This window comes from Oncorhynchus clarkii, chromosome 5 (assembly GCF_045791955.1).
Source record: "Oncorhynchus clarkii lewisi isolate Uvic-CL-2024 chromosome 5, UVic_Ocla_1.0, whole genome shotgun sequence".
Classification (NCBI taxonomy): Eukaryota; Metazoa; Chordata; class Actinopteri; order Salmoniformes; family Salmonidae; genus Oncorhynchus; species Oncorhynchus clarkii.
The window spans coordinates 95,577,561-95,590,852 of record NC_092151.1 but is presented as its reverse complement, the minus strand read 5'-3'; the positions used below and the strand labels follow the sequence as shown (position 1 = coordinate 95,590,852).

At 42.5% G+C, this 13,292-nt stretch overlaps 1 protein-coding gene across 1 annotated transcript in view; it reads right to left on the bottom strand.

Moving 5' to 3' along the window:
• LOC139410294 (tumor protein p63-regulated gene 1-like protein) overlaps positions 1 to 13,292 on the bottom strand; it is a 66,885-nt gene that overhangs the window by 44,935 nt on the left and 8,658 nt on the right. The window lies entirely within an intron of this gene.

Below are 13,292 nucleotides of genomic sequence, written 5' to 3'. Positions count from 1 at the left end.
TGGAAATGACCTTTAAAGGCACAGTGCAGTCAAAAAAGTGATTTCCAACACTATGAGATTGGAATAATACTGTGAAAATGATGATAATGCCCTTTAAGTGTCAGAGCTGTTTGAAATGTCAGATTGTTTTGGTGGGATGTAGTTTTGGCCGGCCTTATGACATCACCAGGTGAGCAATTAGTTAATAGACCAAGAAGAAACTTCCCATGATGACAAAGAGAAAACAGGTTTTTAGACATTTCTGACAATGAATGAAAACATAAAAAACAGAAATACCTTATTTACATAAGTATTCAGACCCTTTGCTATGAGACTTGAAATTGAGCTCAGTTACATCCTGTTTCCATTGATGTTTCTACAACTTGATTGGAGTCCACCTGTGGAAAAATTCAATTGATTGGACATAATTTGGAAAGGCACACACCTGTCTATATAAAGGTCCCACAGTTGACAGTGCATGTCAGAGCAAAAACCAAGCCATGAGGTCGAAGGAATTGTCTGTAGAGCTCCAAGACAGGATTGTGTCGAGGCACAGATCTGGGGAAGGGTACCAAAAAATACTTACAGCATTGAAAGTACCGAATAACAAAATGGTCTTCATCATTCTTAAATGGAAGAAGTTTGGATTAACTATTCCTAGAGCTGGCCGCCCGGCCAAACTGAGCAATCGGGGAAGAAGGGCCTTGGTCAGGGAGGTGACCAAGAATCTGATGGTCACTGACAGAGCTCCAGAGTTCCTCCGTGGAGATGGGAGAACCTTCCAGAAGGACAACCATCTCTGCAGCACTCCACCAATCAGGTGTTTATGGTAGCGGAAGCCACTCCTCAGTAAAAGGCACATGACAGCCCGCTTGGAGTTTGCCAAAAGGCACCTAAAGGACTCTCATTCCATGAGAAACAAAATTCTCTGGTCTGTTTTAACCAAGATTGAACTCTTTGGCCTGAAAGCCAAGCATCACGTTTGGAGGAAACCTGACACCATGGTGAAGCATGGTGGTGGCAGCATCATGCTGTAGGGATGTTTTTCAGCGGCAGGAACTGGGAGACGGAAAGTTCACCTTCCAACAGGACACCGACCCTAAGCACACAGCCAAGACAACGCAGGAGAAGCGTCGGGACAAGTCTCTGAATGAGTGGCTCAGCCAGAGCCGGGACTTGAACTCGATCGAACATCTCTGGAGAGACCTGAAAACAGCTGTGCAGCGACACTCCCCATCCAACCTGACAGAGCTTGAGAGGATCTGCAGAGAAGAATGGGTGAAACTCTCCAAATATACAGTACCAGTCAAAAGTTTGGACAAACGTACACTACTCATTCAAGGGTTTTTCTTTAATTGTATTATATTCTACATTGTAGAATAATAATGAAGACAATAAAACTATGAAATAACACGGAATGGAATCATGTAGTTACCAAAAAAGGGTTAAAAAAAAATCTAAATATATTTTATATTTGAGATTCTTCAAAGTAGCCACCCTTTGCCTTGATGACAGCTTTGCACACTCTTGGCATTCTCTCAACCAGCTTCACCTGGAATGCTTTACCAACAGTCTTGAAGGAGTTCCCACATATGCTGAGCACTTGTTGGCTTGTTACCAGCTTTCACGAGGTAGTAAATCAATGCATTTCAATTAACAGGTGTGCCTGGTTAAAAGTTAATTTGTGGAATTTCTTTCATTCTTAATGCGTTTGAGCCAATCAGTTTAGTTGTGACAAGGTAGGGGTGGTATACAGAAGATAACCCTATTTGTTAAAAAAGACCAAGTCCATATTATGGCAAGAACAGCTCAAATAATCAGAGAGAAAGCAAAGCACCATGATGAAACTGGCTCTCAGGAGGACCGCCACAGGAAAGGAAGACCCAGAGTTACCTCTGCTGCAGAGGAGAAGTTCATTAGAGTTACCAGACTCAGAAATTGCAGCCCAAATAAATGGTTCCCAGAGTTTAAGTAACAGACACATCTCAACAACAATTGTTCAGAGGAGACTGTGTGAATCAAGCTTTCATGGTCGAATTGCTGCAAAGAAACCACTACAAAAGGACACCAATAAGAATATGGACATTAGACCAGTGGAAATCTATCCTTTGGTCTGATGAGTCCAAATGTGAGATTTTTGGTTCCAACTGCCGTGTCTCTGTGAGATGCAGAGTAGGTGAACGGATTATCTCTGCATGTGTGGTTCCCACCGTGAAGCATGGAGGAGGAGGTGTGGGAGTGCTTTAGTGGTGACGCTGTCAGTGATATATTTAGAATTCAAGGCACACTTAACCAGCGTGGCTACCACAGCATTCTGCAGTGAAACACCATCCCATCTGGTTTGCGCTTAGTGGGACTATCATTTGTTTTTCAACAGGACAATGAGCCAACACACCTCCAGGCTGGTAACTCTAATGAAATGGTTTGGGATGAGTCGGACTGCAGAGTGAAGGAAAAGCAGCCAACAAGTGCTCAGCATATGTGGGAATTCCTTCCATACTGTTGGAAAAGCATTTTAGGTAAAGCTGGTTGAGAGAATGCCAAGAGTGTGTAGAGGGTATAGAAGAATCAAACATATATTTTGATTTGTTTAACACTTTTTTGGTTACTACATGACTCCATATGTGCTATTTAATAGTTTATGTCTTCACTATTATTCTACAATGTAGAAAATAGTAAAAATAAAGGAAAACCCTTGAATGAGAAGGTGTGTCCAAACGTTTGAGTGGTACTGTAGGTGGGCCATGCTTGTAGCGTCAGACCCAAGAAGACAAGGCTTTAATTGCTGCCAAATGTGCTTCAACAAAGTACTGAGTAAAGGGTCTGAATAATTATGGAAATGTAATATATTTCAGTTTTTTTATTTCATACATTTGCTAAAATGCCTAAAAACCTGTTTCTGCTTTGTCATTATGGGGTATTGTGATGTCATTATGGGGTATTGTGATGTCATTATGGGGTATTGTGATGTCATTATGGGGTATTGTGATGTCATTATGGGGTATTGTGTGTAGATTGATGAGGACAAAATATAATTTAATCCATTTTTAGAATAAGGCTGTAACGTAACAAAATGTGGAAAAAGTCAAGGGGTCTGAATACTTTCCGAATGCTCTGCACAAGACAGGAACTTCAAATAGGTTAAGGGAACTGTAACCGTTCAGATTGGTTAAATGGAATATGAAATCTGTAACCTCTCACATACAGTGGCAAGAAAACGTATGTGAACCCTTTAGATCTATCTGGATTTCTGCATAAATTGGTCATAAAATTTGATCTTCATCTGGGTCACAACAACAGACAAACACAGTCTGCTTAAACTAATAACACACACACATTATTGTATTGTTCTTGTCTTGTCTATATTGAATACATCATTTAAACATTCACAGTGTAGGTTGGGAAAAGGTATTTGAACCCCCTAGGATAATGACTTCTCCAAAAGCTAATTGTAGTCAGAAGTCAGCTAACCTGGAGTCCAGTCATTGAGACGAGATTGGAGATGTTGGTTAGAGCTGCCTTGCCCTATACAAAACACTCACACAATTTGAGTTTGCTGTTCACAAGAAGCATTGCCTGATGTGAACCATGCCTCGAACAAAAGACATCCCAGAAGACCTAAGATTAATAGTTGTTGACTTGCATGAAGCTGGAAAGGGTTACAAAAGTATCTCTAAAAGCCTTGATGTTCATCAATCCACAGTAAAACACATTGTCTATAAATGGAGAAAGTTCAGCACTGTTGCTACTCTCCCTAGGAGTGGCCATCCTGCAAAGATGACTGCAAGAGCACAGCACAGAATGTTCAATGAGGTTAAGAAGAATCCTAGAGTGTCAGCTGAAGACTTACAGAAATCTCTGGAGCATGTTAACATCTCTGTTGACACGTCTACGATACGTAAAACACTAAACAAGAATGGTGTTCATGAGAGGACACCACGGAAGAAGCCACCGCTGTACAAAAACAACATTGCTGCCTGTCTGAAGTTTGCAAAAGTGAACCCGGATGTTCCACAGCACTACTGGTGAAATATTCTGTGGACAGATGAAACTACAGTTGAGTTGTTTGGAAGGAATACACAACACTATGTGTGGAGAGAAAAAAAGGCACAGCACAGCACACCAACATCAAAACCTCATCCCAACTGTAAAGTATGGTGGAGGGAGCATCATGGTTTGGGGCTGCTTTGTTACCTCAGGGTCTGGACAGCTTGCTATCATCGACAGAAAATTGAATTCACAAGTTCATCAAGACTTTTTGCAGAAGAATGCAAGGCTATCTGTCCGCCTATTGAAGCTCAACAGAAGTTGGGTGATGCAACAGGACAACGACCCAAAACACAAAAGTAAATCAACAACAGAGTGGCTTCAACAGAAGAAAATACGCCTTGTGGAGCGGCCCAGTCAGAGTCCTGACCTCAACCCGATTGAGATGCTGTGGCATGACCTCAAGAGAGTGGTTCATTCCAGACATCCTAAGAATATTGCTGAACTGAAACAGATTTGTAAAATTCCTCCTGACCGCTGTGCAGGTCTGTTCCGCAACTACAGAAAACATGTGGTTGAGGTTATTGGTTGCCAAAGGAGGGTCAACCAGTTATTAAATCCAAGGGTTCACATACTTTTCCCACCCTGCACTGTGAATGTTGACATGGTGTGTTCAATAAAGACATGAAAACATATAACTGTTTGTGTGTTATTAGTTTAAGCAGACTGTGTTTGTCTATTGTTGTGACCTAGATGAAGATCAGATAAAATTTGATGACAAATTTATGCAGAAATCCAGGTAATTCCAAAGAGTTCAAATATTTGTTGTTGACACTGTAGCCTTAATATTAACTCATGCATAATGAAGTATTTATTGCAGTAAAATTATATACCAAATGTACTCGGGAACAAGAGTGGAGAAATATGTTTGATTTCTTTCAGCATCTTGAGAGAATGTAAATGTGCAGTAAGGGACCGTCTGTAAAGGTGCTGTCTTCAACAGCATCATAACAGCTGATAGTAGTTCAACCACAGTTAGGGACCGTCTGTAAAGGTGCTGTCTTTATGTCTTTATCAGCATCATAACAGCTGCTAGTATTTCAACCACAGTTAGGGACCGTCTGTAAAGGTGCTGTCTTCAACAGCATCATAACAGCTGATAGTATTTCAACCACAGTTAGGGACTGTCTATAAAAGGTGCTGTCTTTATCAGCATCATAACAGCTGCTAGTATTTCAACCACATACAATATGAAGTGAAATATTTTCAGAAACATGTTGGGTCGTTTTCACAGCTTTCTATTTCCTGATGTCAATAGAAAATCTGTCCCGTTTATTTTGAGTTGTTGCATTTTCTCCCCTGTCCCTAAATGTCTTTGCTTCACTAAAGATGTGAACTAGATTGAAACATTCCATTCTATTGATTTATGCCATTATTCTCGTGAGTAAGAGTTGCCAAATCTAGTGCATAGGACCTGTATTAAATGATCATGTTTACGCTCAACGTAGCTACTACATATGAGCACTCGCTCCAGAATGGGATAAGGAGCCTTTCTATTTTACTCAGCTGAATTCAATTATATTTTTCTTACTATAAAATAATATAAAATAATGTCAGGGGACTTATAAGCATATCTAGTCTGATAAATGAACAAGCCTACAGCCCTATAGCCAGATAACATACAGTATCTAGTCTGATAAATGAACAAGCCTACAGCCCTATAGCCAGATAACATACAGTATCTAGTCTGATAAATGAACAAGCCTACAGCCCTATAGCCAGATAACATACAGTATCTAGTCTGATAAATGAACAAGCCTACAGCCCTATAGCCAGATAACATACAGTATCTAGTCTGATAAATGAACAAGCCTACAGCCCTATAGCCAGATAACATACAGTATCTAGTCTGATAAATGAACAAGCCTTCAGCCCTATAGCCAGATAACATACAGTATCTAGTCTGATAAATGAACAAGCCTTCAGCCCTATAGCCAGATAACATACAGTATCTAGTCTGATAAATGAACAAGCCTACAGTCTATAGCCAGATAACATACAGTATCTAGTCTGATAAATGAACAAGCCTTCAGCCCTATAGCCAGATAACATACAGTATCTAGTCTGATAAATGAACAAGTCTACAGTCTATAGCCAGATAACATACAGTATCTATTCTGATAAATGAACAAGCCTACAGCCCTATAGCCAGATAACATACAGTATCTAGTCTGATAAATGAACAAGCCTTCAGCCCTATAGCCAGATAACATACAGTATCTAGTCTGATAAATGAACAAGCCTACAGCCCTATAGCCAGATAACATACAGTATCTAGTCTGATAAATGAACAAGCCTACAGCCCTATAGCCAGATAACATACAGTATCTAGTCTGATAAATGAACAAGCCTACAGCCCTATAGCCAGATAACATACAGTATCTAGTCTGATAAATGAACAAGCCTACAGCCCTATAGCCAGATAACATACAGTATCTAGTCTGATAAATGAACAAGCCTACAGCCCTATAGCCAGATAACATACAGTATCTAGTCTGATAAATGAACAAGCCTACAGCCCTATAGCCAGATAACATACAGTATCTAGTCTGATAAATGAACAAGCCTTCAGCCCTATAGCCAGATAACATACAGTATCTAGTCTGATAAATGAACAAGCCTTCAGCCCTATAGCCAGATAACATACAGTATCTAGTCTGATAAATGAACAAGCCTACAGTCTATAGCCAGATAACATACAGTATCTAGTCTGATAAATGAACAAGCCTTCAGCCCTATAGCCAGATAACATACAGTATCTAGTCTGATAAATGAACAAGTCTACAGTCTATAGCCAGATAACATACAGTATCTATTCTGATAAATGAACAAGCCTACAGCCCTATAGCCAGATAACATACAGTATCTAGTCTGATAAATGAACAAGCCTTCAGCCCTATAGCCAGATAACATACAGTATCTAGTCTGATAAATGAACAAGCCTACAGCCCTATAGCCAGATAACATACAGTATCTAGTCTGATAAATGAACAAGCCTACAGTCTATAGCCAGATAACATACAGTATCTAGTCTGATAAATGAACAAGCCTACAGCCCTATAGCCAGATAACATACAGTATCTAGTCTGATAAATGAACAAGCCTACAGCCCTATAGCCAGATAACATACAGTATCTAGTCTGATAAATGAACAAGCCTACAGCCCTATAGCCAGATAACATACAGTATCTAGTCTGATAAATGAACAAGCCTTCAGCCCTATAGCCAGATAACATACAGTATCTAGTCTGATAAATGAACAAGACTACAGCCCTATAGCCAGATAACATACAGTATCTAGTCTGATAAATGAACAAGCCTACAGTCTATAGCCAGATAACATACAGTATCTAGTCTGATAAATGAACAAGCCTACAGTCTATAGCCAGATAACATACAGTATCTAGTCTGATAAATGAACAGCCCTATAGCCAGATAACATACAGTATCTAGTCTGATAAATGAACAGCCCTATAGCCAGATAACATACAGTATCTAGTCTGATAAATGAACAGCCCTATAGCCCTATAGCCAGATAACATACAGTATCTAGTCTGATAAATGAACAGCCCTATAGCCAGATAACATACAGTATCTAGTCTGATAAATGAACAAGCCTTCAGCCCTATAGCCAGATAACATACAGTATCTAGTCTGATAAATGAACAAGCCTTCAGCCCTATAGCCAGATAACATACAGTATCTAGTCTGATAAATGAACAGCCCTATAGCCAGATAACATACAGTATCTAGTCTGATAAATGAACAAGCCTTCAGCCCTATAGCCAGATAACATACAGTATCTAGTCTGATAAATGAACAAGCCTACAGTCTATAGCCAGATAACATACAGTATCTAGTCTGATAAATGAACAAGACTACAGCCCTATAGCCAGATAACATACAGTATCTAGTCTGATAAATGAACAAGACTACAGCCCTATAGCCAGATAACATACAGTATCTAGTCTGATAAATGAACAAGCCTTCAGCCCTATAGCCAGATAACATACAGTATCTAGTCTGATAAATGAACAAGCCTTCAGCCCTATAGCCAGATAACATACAGTATCTAGTCTGATAAATGAACAAGTCTACAGTCTATAGCCAGATAACATACAGTATCTATTCTGATAAATGAACAAGCCTTCAGCCCTATAGCCAGATAACATACAGTAGGACAACTCGTATTCTGTTTTTCTGAAATACATTTTCTTCAAATCATAATGTTTCTTCAGACCTGACTAAAATAAATAATGGATTTATTCTGATATTATTGATTTAAAAAAATATTATTACTTTTAAAAATGCAGATGTTCCAAAGGCACGCTGTCACGTCTACCCCAGCTCCAGCGCTTGGCGTCGCCGGTTTACTAAACACCGGTCCTGGCAACCCTCATGACGCCCTCCTGGCAACCCTCATGACGCCCTACTGGCAACCCTCATTACGCCCACCTGGCAACCTTCATGATGCCCACCTGGCAACCCTCTTTACGCCCACTTGGCAACCCTCTTCACGCCCACCTGGCAACCCTCGTGACGCCCACCTGGCAACCTTCATGACGCCCACCTGGCAACCCTCTTTACGCCCACCTGGCAACCCTCTTTACGCCCACCTGGCAACCCTCTTTACGCCCACCTGGCAACCCTCTTTACGCCCACCTGGCAACCCTCTTTACGCCCACCTGGCAACCCTCGTGACGCCCACCTGGCAACCCTCTTTACGCCCACCTGGCAACCCTCGTGACGCCAACCTGGCAACCCTCTTTACGCCCACCTGGCAACCCTCAATACGCCTACCTGGCAACCCTCACACCTGGACTTCATCACCTCCCTGATTACTCCCTCTTTATCTAGCACCACCTAGCATCACTCTACAGGCAGTATTGGTTCAGTTTTCATGTCCAGACGCTGCTCTTGTTTTCTCCGTGTTTGTTATTATTAAACTCACCATTTTCAACCTGCTTCCTGACTCCCTGCATCTACGTTACACATTAGCGGCTTGTAGCCAGCTTGTTTCCGTAGAGGCGTGGAGAAGCTAAACGTGTTCATGTTAATTACCAGTCAATTACCGTGCGACCGGCTGACCGCGCTCCCTCCCCCTCCCCGCCACACCCATAGTAGCAGACACAGAACAAATGGAAAAACAGATTGATTCTGATTGTTATTCAAATTGAGAGATCAATGAATAAAAACACATAGTGAATACATTTTTTTTTTTAAATCAGAAGGAACAGAAATCGAGAACTCAAGAGAAGACCGACTATGTGCACACTGCCCACAAAATGAGATGGAAACTGAAATGCACTCCCTGACCTAACCTCCTGCCAAATGTATGACCATATTAGAGACGCATATTTCCCTCAGATTACACAGATCCACAAAGAATTTGACAACAAATCACAGCAGTCAGATTTGTGACCTGTTGCCACAAGAAAAATGCAACCAGTGAAGAACAAACACCATTGTAAAATACAACACAAATGTATGTTTATTTAGAGAGAGAGAAATAGAGAGCCCTAGAGCACACAAAAAAACTATACAAACCTCGGCCTAAACATCAGCACTGCAGGTAACTTCCACAAAGCTGTGAACGATCTGAGAGACAAGGCAAGAAGGGCCTTCTATGCCATCAAATGAAACATAAAAAGCAACCATTAGGATTTGGCTAAAAAATACTTGAATCAGTCATAGAACCCGTTGTCCTTTATGGTTGTGAGGTCTGGGGTCCGCTCACCAACCAAGAATTCACAAAATGGGACAAACACCAAATTGAAACTGCATGCAGAGCAGAATAAGGCCGATACCCACTAATTATAAAAATCCAGAAAATATTCTACAACCACCTAAAAAGGAAGCGATTCCCAAACCTTCCATAACAAAGCCATCACCTACAGAGAGATGAACCTGGAGAAGAGTCCCCTAAGCAAGCAGGTCCTGGGGCTCTGTTCACAAACACAAACAGACCCCATAGAGCCCTAGGACAGAAACACAATTAGACCCAACCAAACCATGAGAAAACAAACAGATAATTACTTGACACATTGGAAAGAATTAACCAAAAAAAAAAAAACAGAGCAAACTAGAATGCTATTTGGCCCTAAACAGAGAGTACACAGCGACAGAATACCTGACCACTGTGACTGACCCAAAATTAAGGAAAGCGTTGACTATGTACAGACCTAGTGAGCATAGCCTTGCTATTGAGAAAGGCCGCCGTAGGCAGACATGGCTCTCAAGAGGAGACAGGCTATGCGCAGACTCAGTGAGCATAGCCTTGCTATTGAGAAAGGCCGCCGTAGGCAGACATGGCTCTCAAGAGGAGACAGGCTATGTGCAACACTGACCACAAAATGAGGTGGAAACTTCAACTCATCTAACTGAAGAAAGAGAATGAAATGCTCCTCCATTATTCATCATAGATGAAGACAAGGAGAGAGAAAGAGGAGCATTTCATTCTCTAGCTTTCTTCCACACCCCCTCTTTCTTCCACACCCCCTCTTTCTTCCACACCCCCTCTTTCTTCCACACCCCCTCTTTCTTCCACACCCCCTCTTTCTTCCACACCCCCTCTTTCTTCCACACCCCCTCTTTCTTCCACACCCCCGCTTCATTCCACACCCCCTCTTTCTTCCACACCCCCTCTTTCTTCCACACCCCCTCTTTCTTCCACACCCCCTCTTTCTTCCACACCCCCTCTTTCTTCCACACCCCCTCTTTCTTCCACACCCCCGCTTCATTCCTTCAGCACCTCTGAGTCTAAGGGGGAGCTGAGAAATGTTGTCTTATTAATTGATGTCATGAGGACCTCTGTCTGAGCGTGTTGTTTGTGTCTCACACGCACACACACGCACACGCACACACTTAGTCCCTTGCCCCTGTGCATACAAGTAATTAACAATGGCATGGATTCTCTCTCGCTCTCTCTTCCACAGCTCGGTGAGCCGGTAGCACGTGGCCTCAGCCTCCGTCTCCGCCTCCGTCGACACTCAGACTTCTGCTAGGAGCCTTCAGGGTTGCTGGGTGGATAGTTCACTGAGGCAAGTCAAAACAACAGCAGAAGAAAGAGCTGAAGTAACTTTGACTGATACAATAGGATGACTTGAACCTGGACTGGGCAGATAGGATGACTTGAACCTGGACTGGGCAGATAGGATGACTTTAACCTGGACTGGGCAGATAGGATGACTAACCTTGACTGGGCAGAGCAGAGAGCAAGGTGCTGTTTAGCAGGCCCCATGCGGTCTACGTGGCCGCTTCTGTTAAATGATACCAACAACAGAGTAACTCCTCAGGCAAGCAGCCGTGTGTGTGTGTGTGTGTGTGTGTGTGTGTGTGTGTGTGTGTGTGAGTGTATGTCTGTATCTGTCTGTGTGTGTGTGTATGTGTGTAGTGTGTGTGTGTATATATATATATATATATATATATAACGCCTTCTTCCTGCTTCCTGCTTCGTCAGGAAGAGACTGTCTGTGTCCTAAATGGAACTTCATTCCCCACAGGGCTCTGGTCCAAAGTACTACATTGGTTCCTGAACTTATTTTGCCCCACGACCCCATTTTGACATCTGAAAATTCTCGCGACCTCACCCATTCTATAATGAACAGCCAATGTTCACTTTTTTTTTTATTTGGGGCTATGGCAGTCAATTGTAAAACATTGGATCAGTATTTCTGATTGTATTCTCAAATCACCATCACATCATTTTAATGTGTGGCTATGAGAGTCAATTACAAATGAGTCTGACATAATGTATCTTATCTCACCACCACTAATGAGATGGGTGTGGCTTGACGCATGTCCCCTCAGAGCTTCTAAAAGTCAGGGGGGCGTGTCCCCTCATGTCAGGGGGCGTGGTCGACAGTGAGCACCTCATCTCCGCTGTCACATCCAACCTGGATGGATACTTTGGTTATAATGGAGACGAGAGCCCTGACTCCAGCTCCACACAGGTAAGAACTGGTGAAAGGTACCATGAGTTTTATGGTGCTTTCAAGACAACTAGGAATTCAGAACAATACGAGGTCAAATCGAGACATCAGTGATCTACAGCTCAGAGAGTCGGAACTCTAGAAAGAGGCCTAAGTTCCTGAGTTGGAATTCCGAGTTGGAGCTCGTTTTTTTTTTCTCTCCATAGTTCCCAGTTGTCTTGAACGCACTGAAGTTGTAGATTTCCTGGTTCCAAGTTCCCAGCTGTTTTGAACGCAACATTAATGCTCAGAGGCAGACGGCAGGGTATCGTTCCCTTCGAGTCAGGAACCAGAACTACTCCGTAGTGACCCGTGAATACGTTGTCTGCAGCATTCGGTCACATGACAGCTCAGTCAGCTGTTCCATTTCCCTTACCGGCATGTCAACTGAGCCAGGATCAGTCAAACGGTTTGGGAAGTAGGTCCCACGGTGCTCTTCCAAGTGTTGGAGGTGAGCAGTCATCACTGGTGTGGTACACTTACTGATGCTGTTACCTGTTATTTTATTTTCATTACACAGAAAGTCAACCAAATATGTTTGTTTACATCCTATTGTGGATGACAACAGTATCCTCTCTCAATGTGAAAAAAACCCTCCCCCTCCATAACCACCAAGTATCGGTGTGAAGGGAAACATTGTCATGCTCTGATCCCAAATCTCCACATAGATTAGTGAACAGGCGTCAGTGATGTACTTTACAATCTAAATTACCTGCTGAATATCTCAGAGTTTTGCGCTCAGCTCTTTTTCCTCCAGTTGCTCCCGGTGTATCCATTCTAGCCCAGTGCGGTGTATCACACAATGCTTCCATATGGCAAAGGGAGACACATTCATAACTAGAGTGAAGAGGCCTGCCCGCCGTCCCGTGACGGCAGGCATCTGTACAAAAGCCCACCATTCGATGCCAAATGGAATCTGTTTTTCATCAATACGGCCCCGCAGCCCACTGAACATCCCCTGTGGAATCTGTTTTTCATCAATACAGCCACGCAGCCCACTGAACATCCCATGTGGAATCTGTTTTTCATCAATACGGCCACGCAGCCCACTGAACATCCCCTGTGGAATCTGTTATTCATCAATACGGCCACGCAGCCCACTGAACATCCCCTGTGGAATCTGTTTTTCATCAATACAGCCCCGCAGCCCACTGAACATCCCCTGTGGAATCTGTTTTTCATCAATACAGCCACGCAGCCCACTGAACATCCCCTGTGGAATCTGTTTTTCATCAATACGGCCACGCAGCCCACTGAACATCCCCTGTGGAATCTGTTATTCATCAATACGGCCAC